Source organism: Delphinapterus leucas, chromosome 11 (assembly GCF_059928025.1).
Source record: "Delphinapterus leucas isolate spDelLeu-1000000601 "Yukka" chromosome 11, BTC_Dleu_Yukka2, whole genome shotgun sequence".
In the NCBI taxonomy this organism is placed as follows: Eukaryota; Metazoa; Chordata; class Mammalia; order Artiodactyla; family Monodontidae; genus Delphinapterus; species Delphinapterus leucas.
The window spans coordinates 74,824,077-74,843,896 of NC_143139.1; the positions used below are offsets into that span (position 1 = coordinate 74,824,077).

Consider the following 19,820-nt stretch of genomic DNA (forward strand, 5'->3'; position numbering starts at 1 on the left):
AGATCCCACATGCCGTGGAGCGGCTGGGCCCGTGAGCCATGGCCGCTGAGCCGCAAAAAAAAAAAAGAACACCCACTCTGGACTTTCTGTCAGTTAGAAATAGATGTCTACCAGGCTTAATTAGAATTTGTTATAGCAGCTAGCATTATCTTAACTAATAAAGAAATTATTTAATATATAAATGCCATTTAAAACATGAGGTTATATGACATTTCCTAAGGAGTGGGTTTAGATAGAACAGAGAAGTGGTTTGAAGCCTAATCCCTGAGGCACTTCAACATTTAAAAAGAAGGAAAAAGAAAAAAATTAGTAAAGAAATCTGAGAATAACCATCTCAATGAGTAGGAGAAAAATCAAGCAGGCTGTGATGTTCTAGAACTAATGTAAAGAAAATGTTAGAGAAGGGATGGTTGATGCACTATATGGAGTTCCTGAGACCCTTTGTTTCTACATGTCTTCCTTCAATTTTATAGGATGCTTCTATATTCTTCCAATAAATTTCCTACTTTCTTAAAGTAACTTGAGTTAACCTTCTGTCAACCAAGAGTCCCTAACTATGGTAGGTACCCTCTAAGATGGCCAGCAGTGATTCCTGCCCATTGGTATGCATGCCCTTGTATCATCTCCTCCCTTTAAGTATGGGCTGGACTTATTGGTTCACTTTTAATGGACAGATTGTAGCAGAACTGACAGAATGTCCTTCCGAAATTAGGTTATAAAAAAATGTGGCTTTCATCTTGGGTGTACTTTCTCATGCTCTCTCTTGGATCAGTCATCCTGGAGAAAGTCATTGTTATGTTATGAGACAGCCCTGTGTAGAGGCTCATGTGGTGTGGGACCCAGACCTACCAACACCACACGACTGAGCTTGGAAGTAGATCCCCCATCCCAGCTGAGACTTTAGATGAAACTTCAGTCCCAGCCAACAACTTGAGTGAAACCTCATTAAAAAATCTTGAGCCAAATCACGAGCTAAGCCACGTCTAGGTTCATGACCTATAGAAACTGTGAGATAAATATTGTTTTCAGCCATTAGGTTTTTGAGGTAATTTGTTATGCAGCCATAGATAATTAATGCATTGACCAATACACTTATGAGTACAGAGATGATCATTCCTATTAAATATGCCAAAGTAGTAAACAGCCTAAGAATATTCTTATTCTTATTTATGCCTCACCTAAACATCATATTATAGATTAAAAATCTGAGGCTCCCAAAAGCAAGGTAATTTGCAGCTACCAAGTGGCAAGCTGTAGAACCAAATTTACCTCATCTCTTTCTAATTACAAGATGTGTTTAGAAAGACCATGAGAGGAACTTTATGGTTGGTGAAGGGTTCATAAGTAGTAGGAGAAATATCTGAAATGATAGGTTGGAATCAGATTGAGGAAGGCCAATCTGAATATGAGGCTAAGGAATTTGTGCTAAATTAGATAATAGGAATAAATATTTTTTTAGTAAAGGGATGATATGACTGAAATGTTGGCTTCGAAGACATGTGGTGTCTGTTTACAACGTGGAGACTAAAAGAAGAGACACCTGGTTTCAGCAAATGGAAAGAAAGAGATGAATGAGAGAAATCCCTCCAAAGAAGAATCAACAGGACTTGGTGACTAATTTACCATAGACTGGGGGAAGGGAGGCAATGAAGTGGATGCCTACATGATAAGGAGAATGGTGCCACCATAAACAGAGATTGGGAGGTCAAGAGGACAGAATTTGAGAGAAGTGCGTAAGAAGAAAGGGAAGTTGAATTTCAACTACATGGTTGCATTAGAAGTAACAACATCGAACGTGAATGTGTAATTAGAAATTAAGAGGGGTCTTGGCCAAAGGCAGTGATGAGATTCCTCTGCACTGAGGCGATTAAAATCTTTGGAGTCCATGAGTTTCCAAGGCAAGATGAAGAAAAGCAGTGTAGTAGACACAGTGGGTTCCCAACCACTATCCCCCACTTCGACCTTCCTAACTGAATTCTTATTTGGTTCCCTTATCACCCTACCTCCTCTCAGCCATGAGCTTCACTCCAAGTTGTACCCAGATCCAGAAGGTGGATCCTCATTAGTCTAAGCTAATAATGGTCATTCCCATCTCTGTTAGGAATGTGCATGGGATACAAATCTAGGCAATGAGATTGGACAAGTCCATTGGGAAGCTCCTAAAGTGACTGAGAGGAGATGGCCTCTTGTTTTCCTCTGGAAGTTGTTCTGTCTCTGTCTTGACATGAAACCTAGAACTACTCTGCCATCTTGGGTCCCCGGAGAGTCAGGCTTCACTGGACACAAGCACCCTGTGATACAACCAGAAATCAAACCTTGGGAAATTACTCCGATTCAGAGATCTGAAAGAGGAAACAAAACCAATGAAACACAGAGAAAGATTGGTCAGATTCTAGGAAGACAAAGAAAATCAAGTTAGGCTCTGAAACCAAGGTATCAGGGAATTGAAAAGAAGACAGATTTTGACAGGGCTTAGGCTGGGCCGGGGCGAAACATCCCAGTAGAGACGCAGTGAACTAGACCTGGGAGGGAACACTGGGAGACAATCATCCTTTTGGGACCAGCACTTCAAAGAGCTACACTTGACAGAATTCCTGAGATGATTCTGGGATCAGCAAAAGGATGTTTCTGAACTATTAAATACATTATGTTTTGAAAAAGTAACATTCCTATCGGCCAGGCAAGTCATTCAAAAACCAGCCTCAATACAGCTATTATTCAGGTCCGCCCTGTCAGTGTGAAAATATGGGATGAAATGGACTTTGCTACTTGAAATTAAGTGTGATCACACTCAGCAGCCTCGGGAAGCTCTCCAATCCAGACCTCAATTATGAGCGGCTTTGAGCCATGGGGAGCTGGGAGCAACATTCAGAAAAAGAGAAGAGTTTCTTTCTCTGGGATTTTCCCTGTTTGCAGCCTGAATCCCAAGTGAATGTTCTTTCCCTTCCATCACTCTTTTTTCCTGCTTTCAGCATATTCCTCTCACTTTTCCCTCACAGTTCTCTCTCCCTTAGAGAGAGCATCTGGACTCTTGGGTGAGAGTCGCATGTGACTTCACTGAGCTGTTGGAATTAACTAAAACTTATTCTTTCCCAATAAATCTCCCCTGAGTCTCCACACAGCAGCTGTGAATTCCCAGCATGGGATGTGGCTGAGGTACTAGAAAAAGCTGGCTGTGTTCCTCAACCTTGTTCATCCTTGGTCCCAAAGAATCAGCAGACATTGACACTAACGCAATCAAAGAAAACTATATAGCTCTCTAAACACAACTCTTTACCTAACCTGCCCTGAAGATTTGGTACCTAGATTTCCCAGAAGTTTGGTCTGGGTTTACTTTGAGAAAAGGCAAAGCCACAGCTATAAGGCAAGATTCAAGACTTCAGGAAATGCAAATAAAATTACCGAGGGTTGTTCAGGCAGTGGCTCATCAGAAGGGGAAATAATATTTGATTGTAGAGTTGGGACACAGCCATTCTTTTTATGCACTTGTGGGCGTTCACTTATTTCCCCAGCTTTTACTCCAGGGTGGGGAGGTGGGGCTGAGGATGGAAGGTGTACAGAGAGTTACAGTGAATGTGTAAATCATTTGCTGGCTAACGATGCCTACACTCTGCCAAAACTGTATTTATTTGTTAAAAATATAGTTCATTGTGTTGTAGCAAAACTAAATCCCTCCCCAGTCCCCACCGAGACAGGGTGATTGGGTTTCAGGGTGAGGTGCCAGCTAGTGTTTTCGGGGGCATTAATGTGCCAGCTGCTCCTGCAGCATTCATTTTATTTCCAGTCCCCAGGCTGGTTTTACACTTTGCTTTTGTGTAAGGGAATCAGGATTAGTGGGTCTTTTGTTAGTGAGGGGGCGAGGGCAAGCAGCATCGCCTTTGAGCTCCATACACAGGGGCAGCCTAGCAGGCAAGCCTCGAAGCTTTGATTTATTTCTCACGCGCTGACTTTTTCAAAAAAGAAAGGATCCATCGCATCGGGCTGCTCTGTTGGAAGCTTGTATGGCAGTGGATTGGGGTGACTGGCGCTTCCAGAATGCAGTTCGCAGCCACCAAGCCAGGGTCACATTGGAGCTTTGTGCAGATAAAACGCTCCCAACCTGGTAAGAAGAAATGCCCCTGTAGGAAGAAATGCTCCTTTATTACATGGTGAAAGGCGTTATTGGGTGGTCCTTGTCTGAGAGCTGAACAGAGCATATGGATTCCTACTTGCTTCTTTGAAGGAGCTAACATTATTTTTACCCACTTGGAAATGCTGAACTGCTACCAGTGTTCAAAGTCCCCCTCATTGGCTGGCTTGTCCAAGTGCAGTGACCTGCTAGAACAATGCCAGCGAGCTTCTCCTCCACTGAGCAAATCGCCCAGCCTCCGAAAGAAAGTGGCCTCTTTTATGAAGCAACTCCTCTTAAGATGAAATTGTGAAACACATACACACACACACACATCACACAACGTAGTTTTTTGGTTGTTTTTAAGACTGGGAACAAAATTACTAAGCAAAATTTCCCAATGAACACGTCTCTCTTTTATTTTTAAGGACAGAGAAAGGCAAAGTGAAAAAGGAGCCTCCCTTATCCTCCTTCCCTTCCCCCTCACAGCCCAGACTCAAAACACTCATTCTGAGGATGGAGCAGAGGTGGAGAAGGTCAAGAAAATGAGGCCTTGTCTATTTACTGGCTCTGTAAGGAACTATTGTGGCGCAGCAGCTGTTCTTACTCCTTAGGAAGCCCTGCTTGCAGTAGACAGGGGAAGGGAGTGTGTGACACTGGCGGGCAGGGGGCGTGGGGAGTAACATCTAATATTTTCTGCACCTCAAGAAAGATGGGCTTTGTTTCTCAAAAAGAGCAGAGATCCTGTTTCTGTTATCAGAAACTGGTTTTAACCAAACACAGTTGGATAGTGTGTGTGTGTGTGTGTGTGTGTGTGTGTGTGTGTGTGTGTGTGTGTATGTGTGTGAGTGGTAGGGGGATGGATAGAGGAGAGAGAGACAGAGAGAACAAAGTCACAATCTACTCAACCTTTCATTCTACATTTTTTTAATGCAGAAAAAATTGAAAAATTTCAGCCAAATGAAAAGCAGTAAACTGGTTAAGAAAGACTTTATGACTAAGAGAGGACTGCAATGGAAAATACGTAAAAAGAGAAGTTAAACCAGCTGGCTTATTGGCTTTTCCCCCTCTTTTCACTTTTTTTTTTTCTTTAGTTTAAATGAGGGGAAAATGTACTGAGTAAATATCCATTGTTTTTCCTAGTATTTAGCCCTAACAAAATTCTTCACAGGACTTAGTTTCGTGGATTTCTGGGGATTAGGTGTGAACGTGACATTTCACCCCTGGGTCACAGGCCACTTCCTGCCCCATATTGTAAGTAAAACTTCTCGCTATCCCGTGGGTCTCCTGTGTCCAGGAGCCAGGGTAGGAGTGGGGAATGGGGGATGGGAGAAGCTCAATGACAATCACTCCTCACATGATTCTATTGTAGGAATACTTCTCTTCCCATTCTTGTATCATATTCAGGAATCTCAAAACTCTATTACAAAGTACATATTAATTAATATTTCCAGCTTATTAATTTATTCATGCACTCAATAAACATCATTTAAGCACTGTCTAGGTACTGTGCTTTGTGTTAACTGCTGGGGAAACAAAGATAACTAAAATATATTCCCTGACTTATATGTCCTCAAATAAGCAGGAGAGACAAGATATCCAGAACAATAATTACAGTAAGTTCTAGAACACGGAGGGCAAGGAGGGCACCCAGGAAGTAGTGATACTGGAACTGAGTTTTTTGAGCTAACTAGGAGCATACCAGAAGACCAAGAGAGGAAGAGCAGTCCAAACAGAGGGAATAGCCATGGAAAACCCTTGTTTTCTCCACGGGTAAGGTGGGAAGTCTGCAAAAGTGTACTCTGATTTGGGTTCTAGGAACTGAGGATGAAAAACGGAGTGAAATGGGATAGGACTGGCCCATGGAGTTTGAAACCAAGGAGCCCCCAAAGGCAGTATTCAGGAATAAAGGCATGATTAAACCCAGTGGAAAATAAAACCCATACACAATCCTAACGGGACCAAGTAGGAAGGCAAAAACCAGCAACAGCGAAGTGGGAACTGGAGGGAGCACAGGTTTGGGACTGGGGTAGGAGGGAGAGCCTGGAGAGAAGCACACAGCTATAGGGGATTTTTAGAGGCAGCCTAAGGGCATGTCTGGAGTGAGGGAGGGCAGTGTTAAAGGCACAGAACCTGTTCAGGCAGGTATGGAAGCAAGACAAAGCGTATCATTGTGAGGGAGTTAAGGTCAGTCATCATGACTGATGTCCAGATGATTGAAGAGGATGGTAGAGAAGAGGCAGTCAGGGCATCCATGATGAGGAAGTACCCTCAGGGGACTGAACATCATCCTCCCAGCTAGGATTTCCCACGGGGTGGCATGGGCACCACTGGCAGTTATCAATGTGTTGATTCATGGTTTACAACCAATATTTTAAAGATTTTTAGGAAGTTCCTTAAAAAAAACTAAAAATAGAGCTACCATATGATCCTGCAATCCCGCTCCTGGGCGTATATCCGGAGAAAACCATAATTCAAAAAGATACATTCACCCCAATGTTCATTGCAGCACTATTTACAATAGCCAAGACTTGGAAGCAACCTAAATGTCCAACAACAGATGAATGGATAAAGAATATGTGGTATACTTATACAATGAATATTACTCAGCCATAAAAAAGAATGAAATAATGCCATTTGCAGCAACATGAATGGACCTAGAGATTATCATACTAAGTGAACTAAGCCAGACAAAAACAAATATCATATGATATCAGTTATATGTGGAATCTAAAAAAAATGATAAAAATGAACTTATATACAAAACAGAAATAGACCCACAGACATAGTAAACAAACTTATGGGAACCAAAGGGGAAAGGGGTAGGGGGGAGGGATAAAATAGGAGTTTGAGAATAACATATACATACTACCACATACAAAATAGATAACCAACAAGGACAAACCATGTAGCACAGGAAATTATACTCAATATTTTGGTAATAACCTATAAGGGAAAAAATCTGAAAAAAAACATGTATGTGTGTATAACTGAATCACTTTGCTGTATACCTGAAAACTAACACAACTTTGTAAATTAACTATACTTCAAAAAAATTTTTTTTAAGATTTTTAGTAGTTTTGTATTTATTTTTATACAAATTAGAAAAATATGTACTTAGCACCTCAAATCCAAAATTATATGGATACAAAAACTGCTTAAGATGAAGTAAACATATATAGTACCACAGTGAGCTGATCTATAGTAAAAATTAAGAAAATACAAAAGATAGTATTAATACAGATACAGCAAAAACTTGAGAAGGTGGCCTATAAATGACTAAAGTTTGAAAATGTTGGTAATAAGCAATGGGGAGCCCGTGAAAAGTTTTAGGTATTGGACTATATCCTAGAACATTGTTCTTGCAGGGGCAGGGGTAGGTTGGGAACTAGAGGTATCTGTTAAGGGGGACTGCATTTCCCTTCCAGAACCATTGTAGACTCTACCTACTTTTTGAGTTCACGTTTCAATATAAACTCTAATTTGAACTCTGAAGTCCTTAGACAATTCTGTAAGAACCAACTTTGAATAATTTTAAATACCTATGACTTTAATTTTGAACAACTGGATTATATATTTAAGTGAATAATTTTGGTAGAAATGTGCAGTGGTCAAAATGACTTCCATGGTGTGGAATAATGAGATACTAACCATGTCTACCGAATGCTAGTAAATCTGTGTCCCTGTAATTATTAAGTTAATTTGATTTACATAGACCTGGTCACATTTTAAAAAATATGTCTGGTACATTATGTATTAATCATGATTTTTTAATTTTCTATATTTCATGATAATTTGACATCTGGGGGCCTTGTGAACTGAGGAGGAACTGCCCATCCCAAGATTAGCTAATTCCTAGAGATATTAAACAATTTGCTTGTAAGCATACCTTTTATATGCAAACCAACCCATCCTAAGTCCAATCCATCCTAAACCATACAAAGTATGCTTGTAAACATACCTTTTATATGCAAACAACCCACTCTAAGTCCATCCTATGGACTCCCACCCACCTCCTTTTATCAGACACCTGCAGTCTGGGACACTATCTGGCTGCCCTCAGTCACCCCAAAGCCGGGTACTGGACAACTAGAGATCACTCCCATAGCCCAGAGCCTGCCAAAATTATTCAAACTATTCCCTCCTAAACCTGCTCAGCTGCTTACCCAGCTTGCCCATTCTTTCCCAAGAAAACCAAAATAAAAGTTGTTGCCATGCCTTCCCCTCACTCCTTCTGCCTCCTGACCAACAGTGGTGCTTCTACATGTGGTCTTGCATGTCTTGGTACGTCTCTTCTTCTCAGGAACTGTAAGCAAAAAAATCTTTTTTCGAAAACAGTTGTCTCTGCGTCTCATGTAGTGAAAAGCCATCTACATTAACTATCTATGGTAATCATCCTCTCATGCAATCAAGGATTGGATTTGTAAGAAATTTGAGCTCAGAGTAACTTACACATTGCAAAATGACACTACGGGCTGCAAGGCAGCATTCTTTCTTGGTTCCAGGAAGAAATCCAAAAAGGACTTTTTCCCAGCCAACATACCCATTTTTCCATATCTTCCTACATGAGATGTTGTTTTTGTATGCCAGGGTAAATTAACTGCTGTAACAAATAACCCTAAATCTCAATTGCTTAAGATAATAAAATTTACTTCTTAATCACCAAAATCCAATGCAGGTGTTCATAGCTGGACAGCTCTCCTGGCTGCCTCCGTGACTTAGTTATCAAGTATTCTTTCATCCTGTTATGCTGCCAGTTTCAAAACGTGGTCTCCAAGGTCACCAGAGAAGGTGAGACAATTATGGAAAAGGCCTATCAGATACATACTCAACTTTAGGCACAAATGACAATCAAAATGTCTACACACATTCTATTGGTGAGAAGTAGACACATCCCCCTACCCCTTCCAATGATGCCAGGGAACTAAGAAATAGTCTCTAGCTGGGCAGCCACTTCAAAGCAACCACTCTGCACTAAAAAAGAGCTCAAACCTTTCACAGTCAGCTAACCATTTTTCATTAATTCAAGACATGTGACCCAGGCCTGCATTCTGGTGATAGAGTAACTATGGGTTGGTCAAGTGATAATGTAAAACAGTGGTTTTTAACTGCTTGGGGGGTCATGAATCTTATAAAATGTATGGACTCTCTCCCTAGAATAACATATAAGCATAATAAACACACACAATTTTCACGGAATTTCAGGAGCTTCATGGATTCCCTGAAGCCCATCACTGAAATTACTAGAGGGTCATAGATCTATACTCTTGGTGTAGTTGAGATTATTTGGCTTGAGTTATATTTTGAATAGTAATGTAAATCATGAACCATGAGCCAACTTAGATTTTTTTCCTGCTAGATCGAGTTTTTAAATTTCAATGCTAGAACTAAGAGATTCAGAATATCAGCAGTGTGTCATCCAACTTTTAGATGCCAGTTTTGCACTGAGCAGAAATTCTTATCTCTACTACTGCAAAAGACTTTATGGTGATATCCTGCCATCCGTTTGCCACTCTCCAATCCATTCTACATGACAACCATAGTGACATCTAAAAATTCTAATTTTTTCACGTCACTCCCTCCTAAAGACCTTTCAGTGGATAAAGACCTAAACCCCTTAACATGGCGTACACGCCCTGAATAAACCTTCCCTACCTGATTCTCACATTGTTTGCTGCTTTGTTTTTTTGTACTCCCTCCAACTTTACGTTTGGTAGTATATATATGTCCATGCCACTCTCACTTTGTCCCAGCTTACCCTTCCCCCTCCCCGTATCCTCAAGACCATTCTCTAGTAGGTCTGCATCTTTATTCCTGTCCTGCCCCTAGATTCCTCATGACCTTTTTTTTTTTTAATTCCACATATATGTGTTAGCATACAGTATTTGCTTTTGTCTCTCTGACCCACTTCACTCTGTATGACAGTCTCTAGGCTTCATTCTTTATATAGTTAACTGCTATTCTTCCTTCAGATCTCAGCTCAGCTGTCATTTCTTCAGAGATGCCTTCACAGAGACATAAAGTAAGTCAGGTCTCCTATATGTTCTTAGGGTACCCTGTAAGCTTTCCTCTTAGTGAGCATCATGGTTTATAACTATGTGTGATTATTTGATTTGTATGGGTCACTCCCACTAAAAGGTAAGGTCCATGAGGGAAGAAACTGTGAGCACCTGGTGCCACAACTCAGCACCTGGCTTAGCACACGGACTGTAACGGGAATTCAACATTTGTTGAATATTAGATGAATGAGGATGGATTAATGAATGAATGAAGAATGTTGCCTATGTTTTACTCTATATCTTGAGAAAGAAAAAGCTAAGTGATAAAGGTCTTGAAACCAAATTATTTTCTCATTCTGAGAAGTGAATAGAATAACCAAGTCAGTAAATGGTATAATTTTAAGGAACTTCACAGTTAGGCAATGACTTTACTGTGTGGCATAGCAACCTCTTCTCTTAGATGACGTCTAATCCAATAGGAGAAACAAGCAGTAAAACATGTGTCTATCATTATTTTATATTTACCACAAAGAGAAGGGCTCATGGAAGAGGACTATCATACAAGGAACTGGTAAGTAAGAGACTATTGGATTAATCCAGGAAGGCTTCCTGGGGGAGACGGTCCTTTGGGTATAGTTTGAAGGCCTCTTTATGACACTTCTTTAATTGAAATATATTTGATTGCCTGAGTACCAACGAAAGATTTTCCCCACAAATCTTGCTCCCCAGCTTTTCTGTGTTGCTGTCACAAGGATAAAGCTATAAGTTATGAGAAAGGCTGAAAGGCAAAGATTAGGCTGGCACTTTAGTTCCCCAGCAGAGAACAAGACATTATTTTACTCTCTATATATATTTTTTTTAATTGAAGTATAGTTGATTTACAATGTGTTAGTTTCTGGTGTACAGAAAAGTGATTCAGTTATATACATATATATGTATGTATATGTATATATATTCTTTTCAGATTCCTTTCCATTATAGTTTATTACAAGATGTTGAAAATAGTTCCCTGTGCTAGACAGTAGGACCTTCCCCTCTGCCCCTACCCCACTTTCCCCTTTGATAACCGTAAGTTTGTTTTCTATGCCTGTGAGTCTGTTTCTGTTTTGTAAATAAGTTCATTTGTATCATTTTTTAGATTCCCCATATAAGTGATATATAATATTTGTCTTTCTCTCTCTGACTTACTTCATTTAGTATATAATCTCTAGGTCCATACATGTTGCTGCAAACGGCATTATTTTATTCTTTTTATGGCTGAGTAATATTCCACTGTATATCTACACCACATCTTCTTTATCCATTCATCTGTTGATGGACATTTAGGTTGTTTCCATGACCTGGCTATTGTAAATAGTGCTGCAGTGAACACTGGTGTGCATGTATGTTTTCAAATTAGAGTTTTCTCTGGATATATGCCCAGGAGTGGGATTGCTGGATCATATGGAGAAAAAGACTTTAAACAGTTGTGTCTCATACTCTCTCTGGTAGATTTTATTGTTTTTCAAAATAGTCACTGTGTCTCCATGTGGGAGGATTTTACATTCCTGTAAGACTCAGTTATGTGATTTCCTTTGGCAAATGACACAGCAGTGGAAGTGACATATGCAGAAGCTTTGAGAGCTGTTGTGAGGTTCCACCACCTCTCTCTTTTTTCCCTCTGACACAAAGCCCATCATGTCCTCAAATGAGGCTCTATCAACCTGGATTTCAAGGTGGTGAGTATAAGGAACAGAGCCACGACCGACCTCCAGCCAACATGTAACATGACCAACACATTAGCTTTATTCCTGTAAGACACTAAAATTTGAGGGTTGTTTGTTACTGCAGTATTACCCAGTAAAAGATGACTGATACACTTTCCTTCACAAAAACTATATATAATTCAACTCAAATTTAGAGCTCTACACCTAATGAAAGAATGATCATTCTTATTTGGATGGATCATCTACCATTTTTATCCAAATGCACGGCTTTAGGAAGGTACAAATGCAGTCGTGAGAGAAAAAGTGGAATTCTCAACCATTGGAGCCAATGGACTAACTTCTGAATTCACTGATTTGAAGGCTGTGGAAGCCAGCTTGCCTTGTAGCTTTCTACTGAAAGTCCAGGAGGACTCCACTTTACAAGAGAGGAACACTAACAATAGATTCATGACAACTAGATGAGGATTTCCTTTCTTGGGAAGGAAAATTGATGAAACAAATAAATAAATCTGCTGATTTACACTAGAAAAATAGGAGTCAGAGCTCATCATGATATCATTTTTAATAGTAATATCTCATAGAGAAATAAAAAGAAACGTTTTCAAGACAAAATTAGTTTATAAAAATTGGCTAAGTTCTTGCTTAACATTCCTTCTTCCTCCTCCTCTCCTCTTCTTCCCATTCCTCCTCCTTTTCCCTTCTCTGTCTTTCTTCCTTGTCCTTTCCTCAAATCAACTCATGGCCATCTTTGGAAGATGCAAAGATGATAGATATAAATAGATGTAGACATCCAAAGAAGATATACAGATGGCCAAAAAGCACATGAAAAGATGCTCAACATCACTAATTATTAGAGAAATGCAAATCAAAACTACAATGAGGTATCACCTCACACTGGTCAGAATGGCCATCATCAAAAAGCCTACAAACAATAAATGCTGAAGAGAGTTGGAGAAAAGGGAACCCTCCTACACTGTTGGTGGTAATGTAAATTGGTTCAACCACTATGGGAAACAGTATGGAGATTCCTTAAAAAACCAGAAGTAGAACTACCATATGATCCTGCAATTCCACTCCTGGGCATATATCCAGAGAAAACCATAATCTGAAAAGACACATGCACCCTAATGTTCATTGCAGCACTATTTACAATAGCCAGGACATGGAAGCAACCTAAATGTCCATCAACACAGGAATGGATAAAGAAGATGTGGTACATATATATAATGGAATATTACTCAGCCATAAAAAAGAATGAATATAGCTGATTCACTTTGTTATAAGGCAGAAACTAACACACCATTGTAAAGCAATTATACTCCAATAAAGATGTTAAAAAAAAAAGAATGAAATATTACCATTTGCAGCAACATGGATGGACCTAGTATCATACTCAGTGAAGTAAGTCAGACAGAGAAAGACAAATATCATATGATATCACTTATATGTGGAATCTAATTTTTAAAAAATGATACAAATGAACGTATTTACAAAACAGAAAGAGACTTACAGATATCGAAAACAAACTAATGGTTACCAAAGGGGAAATGTGGGGGGAGGTGGGTAAATCAGGAGCTTGGGATGAACATACATACACTACTATATGTAAGATAGACAACCAACAAGGACCTACAGTACAGCACAGGAAACTCTACTCAGTATTCTGTGATAACCTATCTGAGAAAAGAGTCTTAAAAAGAATGAATATATGTATACATATAACTGAATCACTTTGCTTTACACCTGAAACTAACACAATTTTGTAAATCAACTATACTCCAATAAAATAAAAATAAATAAATAAATAAATAGGCATAGACATACAGAATGATAGCTATATCCCTATTGAAAGAAAAAGATTAAATATACATTTATTTCTAAGAGTTCATAATTCTAAAACATTAATAAAAGAACTTGCTTAACCCTAAACCTCTAAAGCTTGAAAAGCCCTCTAAAAACCGCTTGAAATTTGAGGGGTTTTGATACTTTCTTTTAAGTATGCCAAAGTGTATTCTCATTTCCCAGTGTATTCTCATTTCCCGCTCCGCGGCATGTGGGATCTTCCCAGACCAGGGCACGAACCCGTCTCCCCTGCATCGGCAGGTAGACTCAACAACTGTGCCACCAGGGAAGCCCGAAATGTGAATTTTTAAACTAGAATTAAAATTCAAAACTGTAGGATATCTCTTGGAAATTTTAAATCTAGTAGCAATAACAAAAACAAAGTTTTATTAGAAAAGCTTAAAGTATGCTCATTTTTCCCCCTGTGCTATAGGAAAAAGAACTTGCTACTCACATATCAAGCTACCAAGAGAACTCCATAAATTATTTTCTGCTCGGGCTAACTTTGCATTACTCTTACCCATTCTGTGTACTCCTTAAAGGATTATCGTAAGGTACACAAAAGAAAGACGTGGTTTTATTGCAAAATTATCTCTAAACCAGGAGTGCTGACCTAATTTGACTTTTCTTCTTATCAGACAATGTTAAAATGTAATTTTCCCTATTATTAAATCTGAATATAAATTAAGAGCTATTGCTTAAATATACATATCATGTCACTATAAAATTTGAAACTGAGTCTTATAAACACTCAAGAGAATTCAAACATACAAAGAATTACTGTTAGATCAAGTAGCCACCTGTTAGATCAAGAGACCACAAACTCAACACTGCTTCACATCTATGCAATTTTCTTGATGTAGTACTTACTTTTTTGGAAACTGCCTTCATAGCAATGAATTTACACAATTAAATTTAATTTTATTATTATAGTCATACCCTGTGTTTCACCAAAAGCCTATTGCCTTTTTTTTTAACCATTGATGTTTTTCTACAGACTCAGCTCCTGATTATTTCCTACTATTAAAAAAAATGAAATTAAAAAAATGAAATTTGTCTTCAAAGGGCAACCATCTGTTACCAACCAAGATCATTTGGAAAGAATATTAATCAGGTTCTTTAAAATATTTAAAGAAAATTTGATTAGCCATGGCAAGAACATCGGGATAAGCACATGGCCTTCCAATCTTTACTACAGGAAGAGATTGCTTTCATCAATATGAACACACTCTGGCACACTTCTTAAAAATCAGTCTTTTTCATTTGAATAACCAACATCATATAGTTTATGCTTGTACAAATATACCTCTAAGTTTTTTCTATAAGGTGGTTTGAAGCCAAAGCTGAAAAATGTTCTGTTACACATCTTAGACTATTACTTCTTTTATTCTTTGTGTAGAAAGAGCAGAAACATTTAAGCTGTAATGATTTTCATCTGCTCAATGCAGCCACAATGCCAACAGATCTTAGTTGATTAATGCTTGAAATATAAAAATTCAAATGTGTACTCTGCATATATGTGTGCGTGAATATGTGTGGCTGGGGATGTGGGAAGGTTATTTGTGGTTTAATTATTCTTAGTAAAAAAGTTTCTTCAACCTGCTCCAAGACAGCAATTCCAACTAATCTGCGCTAGAGACTTTTGGGGCATTTGGAGAGGAGAGAAGGCCTTTAATTCCCCCTTTCTCCACTAGCCTACATCCTCTTTACCTCCTTCAGATACCCTGGCTCAGCATGGGTTACAGACATCAGAATCTCCTCAATGAGTAGGTTGCCCTTTCCACCTGGAGCTAGGGCTGCTGTCTGAATGGGAATGGAAAAGCTGTGAGCAACACCTAAGGACGGTTCCCTCTTTCTCTTAGAACTCCACACTGAAAACCTAGAAAAAAGAAAAGGGGCATAGGAAAGTAGACCCATATGCCAGGTTGCTGGGCAATAGAATGTAGGAAAGGTTATCAGAAGACGCTCTGGAGTTAAGCTAGCTGGGATTGAATTCTGACTCTGAGCTTCCTTTGTGAACCTAGACAAGATCTATAAATTATCTGTGCCTCAGTTTTCTCATCTATAAAATGGGTATAATACTGCCTATATTATAGAGTTATTAGAACAGTTCTTGAAACCTGATGAGCACTCAGTTGATATTAACTAAAATTATTATTAATAACTATCATCTACTGAGAGCTTACTGTGTTTCCAAGTGCCCCATTAATATAGCTCACACTTCCCTTAGAATTCTTTTCATGGATTTCCACTTTCCAAAGTGAAATCAAATCTCAACCACCTATTTAATGGTGATGTTTCCTTTCTTTGGTTAGCACAATCATTGGTTGATAGTACACAGAAATATGTCATTTTAATTTTTTGTAACAGTAAATTTTACATTTTTCAACACACATGCCAATTCCTTGAATATATAAAATGAGAATTTAACAATCATGAAAACAAATTTATAGCCTTCACTCACCCCCACTGCACCTTCATTCTATTCATTCTTCAGTGTCAACCAAGACAACTCATATCCTAAGAGAAAAGACAGGACAGAAATCAGAAGTCAATGCAACCCATTCTGCCCAACTTCTAAGCATGGTTACTGAGCTAAATATATCCATGCTCTATGGCAGTGAGAAGGATTGAACATCCTGCCAAGGGAGCCACAGTTATGACAGCAATTGTGAAAAGCTGGCGACCTTGCTGGAGACTGTGAGGGAGACCAGTGCTAGATACTTCGTGAGCTGTCATGGACGGAGTGCAGGGCCTATTTAAGGAACCAAGGCTTCAGTGAAGAAGCCTCATCCTTTTGTAAATGAAAGGGCAGAGGCTTCCTTCCAGCCCCCTTAGCGGCTTTCTCCAAGCTGCCTCAGCTCAAGAGCCTGAATCTAATTCCAGATATTTTTCATTTGTCTGCAAACCACTACATGGACAACAGAAATTCAGGCCCAGGAAGTAATTTGCAGCAACTCCAAATTATCTACTCTCCTGGAAAGCCCACTTTAAAATCAGATTTTTAAAGGAAGTAGAATTTTGGAAGGGACCCACAATCCTTTTTTGCATCACAGGGAAAACAGCTTCCCTGTAATCCCTTCATTTAAAAAAAGTTCTCATGGATTAATCTCCCCTAGGCAGGTATAATTACTGGTATTTCAACTCCATAAGCAATTCAACTGCAATAAATAAACTAAAATAATGAGAATAATAATCTTATAATAACCACACACTATACATGATCAATATCTTTCTTTCATTCTTTATATACAAGATCTCTACCTTCCCATTTCTATCACTATTTCCCAACTCTGATAAGAAAACACTCTGAATAACTGAGAAATGTCCCGTGGGATTACTCTAAAGGACATAATTGCAGCTACTGAGAAAGAGACTCAACGTAATTAAGATTCAATTAGTATAAAATTGTTTTCAGAGATTGATAATTGTACCTTGGGCTTTACAATAACCAAACTTAATGCCTGTAACCTCCCCCAGACAGAGGGCAGGTGCCTTCCCACACATCTGCCACATTGTTTCACTGTATCTTGAAGTGTGGCCAATCATAGTTTTGTGTATGTTTTTTCCCAGACACACAATTTTATTTATCTCAGACAGTTTATATATTTGCAAATGACAGCACTTACAAGGGCTGCAAGTGTCTATTGAGAAAATTAACCTGTATGCTATTGTTGGAAATGCTGCTCCCTCCCTCTGGGAAGTGTCTTTTGATTGCTTTCTCATCTAAACTGTTTTATCCTCTCACTGCCTTCTTTCAGTGTAACCCAAACTAGATTGCTTACTGCTAGTGCCATAACCCCCTCTTCTCACTAGGTGCAGAGTTAGAATATATTTTTCAGCCTCTTTTTTTCACCATAGGGTGGAACCTATGCCTGAGATCTTGATAACAAAGCATGTGCAAAAGTGATGGGTGCCATTTCCAGTCCTGGGCCATTAGAACCTTCTACGCATGACTCTTGCTCTCTTTTCCTGGCTGAATGGAGAGGACTCTGAGGACCTAGGGCAGGTTGTGGAGCCTTTAGATGGAAGGACTTGCGCCCATGCCCCTGAATGACTGTGTAGAACAAGGCCTACTCCACCTGACCCTGCCATTGCACACTGACCTATGATGTAAGGAAGAAATAAATCTTTGTTGTGGTAAGAAACTTAGAACTGAGGTTTAAGTTCTAAGTTTAGAACTGGGGCCTTATCTGTTACAGCGACTAGCACTGTTTATCAAAGACAGTTGTTTTTTCACTTGCTTCTGTCTCTCCATTTCCACGGTCATCTCATATTTTCCTCCATTTCTTCTTTTCTTTCATTTATACTGCAAATAATTATTGTGTACCCAACATACATGCTGGTAACAAAGTACATCCTATGTTAACTGTGTTCAAAGTAGTCCAAATGAATAATCAACCACCTTACGATTTGACAAGCCCAATTATGTAGGCCTACTAATTCTTTAAGAGAAGTGTCAGCAAACTACAATCTGGCTGTTTTGTTAAATTAAATTTTAGGGGAACATAGCCATGCTCATTCATTTACATCTTATCTGTAGTGTAGTGACCTTGGAACCTCCAAGAAAGCAAGAATGACCAATAAGGCCTTGTAACCTGCAGCTTTCTTGCTACACTAGCTGAGTTGAATAGTGATGACAGAGACTGTCCTAAAAAATCTAGTATTTTCTGGTCCTTTGCAGACAAAGTTTAAGAAAAAGCTTTAAACATTTTGGAAAGGATTCTCAAAGGAGAATATGCATGAATTGGGTTTTGGAGGAGTTCACTGTGGTAGAAAAAGAGGAAGAGTGCATTCTGGGGAGGGATAATAATAGCCAAGCAAAAAATATGTAAGTTTAAAGGTTACTCAGACAGCACTGAGAGAATGATCTTCCCCTTCATCACCAGTTACTAGTGGGAAGGAGCAACAGGAAGCATCATACCAAAGGGAAATGTTTTGAAACAAGCAAACCTCTTGACTTCAGCCTCTTCACTTTGCCTGAGTACAAAATTTTAATAAATAATATCAACACTAAATAGCTTCAAGCTCAACTATAGATAAGTGAGCTGTAAATCTTCATCCATCACTTATCAATAAACTGTAACAGAGTTCTGTTTCCAGGTAATCTTACACAGACACAAGAGACCTTTACACCTATGGTAATAGTAAGAAATATTTAGACAAAATAAAATCATACGTTTCTGTGAGATTTGCAAAGAGTGGCAGGTGCAAGGAAGCCTTAATGAAATGAATTACAGAGAGTATGTCACATCCCTTCTTAGATGAACAGAGAGTATGTAAGTTCCCACACCTGGGAGTGAATACCTGCTCTGCGTATGGAAGGATGGAGGAGCCAGCTTGTTGTAGCTTGGGATGTTTTGAGTGAAAGAGAAATCAGACAAATGTTATTAAACAGTGAAGCATAGCAGGGAAGACTAGAGCCTGACAGAGCCCTAACTGAAAAACGAATTGCTCAGCCTGAGAGAGATCTCCTTGACATAACCCCCAGATTATACTGAGAAGGAAATGGGAGGGAAAAACACATAATTACATAGTCTCTCACATTCCCATGATGCTCAATTTCTAGTGATCCTCCAGATTATTTTTTTTCTTTACCATCTTTATTGGAGTATAATTGCTTTACAGTGTTGTGTTAGTGTCTGCTGTATATCAAAGTGAATCAGCTATATGCACCCGTATATCCCCATATACCCTCCCTCTTAAGCCTCTCTCCCACCCTCCCTATCCCACCCCTCTAGGTGGTCACAAAGCACCGAGCTGATCTCCCTGTGCTATGTGGCTCTTTCCCACTAGCTATCTATTTTGCACTTGGTAGTGTATATATGTCCATGCCACTCTCTCACTTCGTCCCAGCTTACCATTCCCCCTCCCCCTCCCCATGTCCTCAAGTCCATTCTCTACATCTGCGTCTTTATTCCTGCCCTGCAACTATGTTCATCAGAACGATTTTTTTTTTACATTCCATATATATGTGTTAGCATACGGTATTTGTTTTTTCTGACTTACTTCAATCTGTATGACAGACTGTAGGTCCATCCACCTCACTACAAATAACTCAAGTTCATTTCTTTTTATAGCTGAGTAATATTCCACTGTATATATGTGCCACATCTTCTCTATCCATTCATCTGTCAATGGACACTTAGGTTGCCTCCATGTCCT

At 39.1% G+C, this 19,820-nt stretch overlaps 1 long non-coding RNA gene across 1 annotated transcript in view; it reads right to left on the reverse strand.

The window, feature by feature from the left end:
- The window catches only part of LOC149748054 (uncharacterized), a 234,409-nt gene that overhangs the window by 184,929 nt on the left and 29,660 nt on the right, over window positions 1-19,820 (reverse strand). The window contains exon 2 of the long non-coding RNA XR_016395000.1: window positions 16,120-16,175. This is a non-coding gene — a long non-coding RNA (uncharacterized LOC149748054). The remainder of the gene's footprint in view (window positions 1-16,119; window positions 16,176-19,820) is intronic.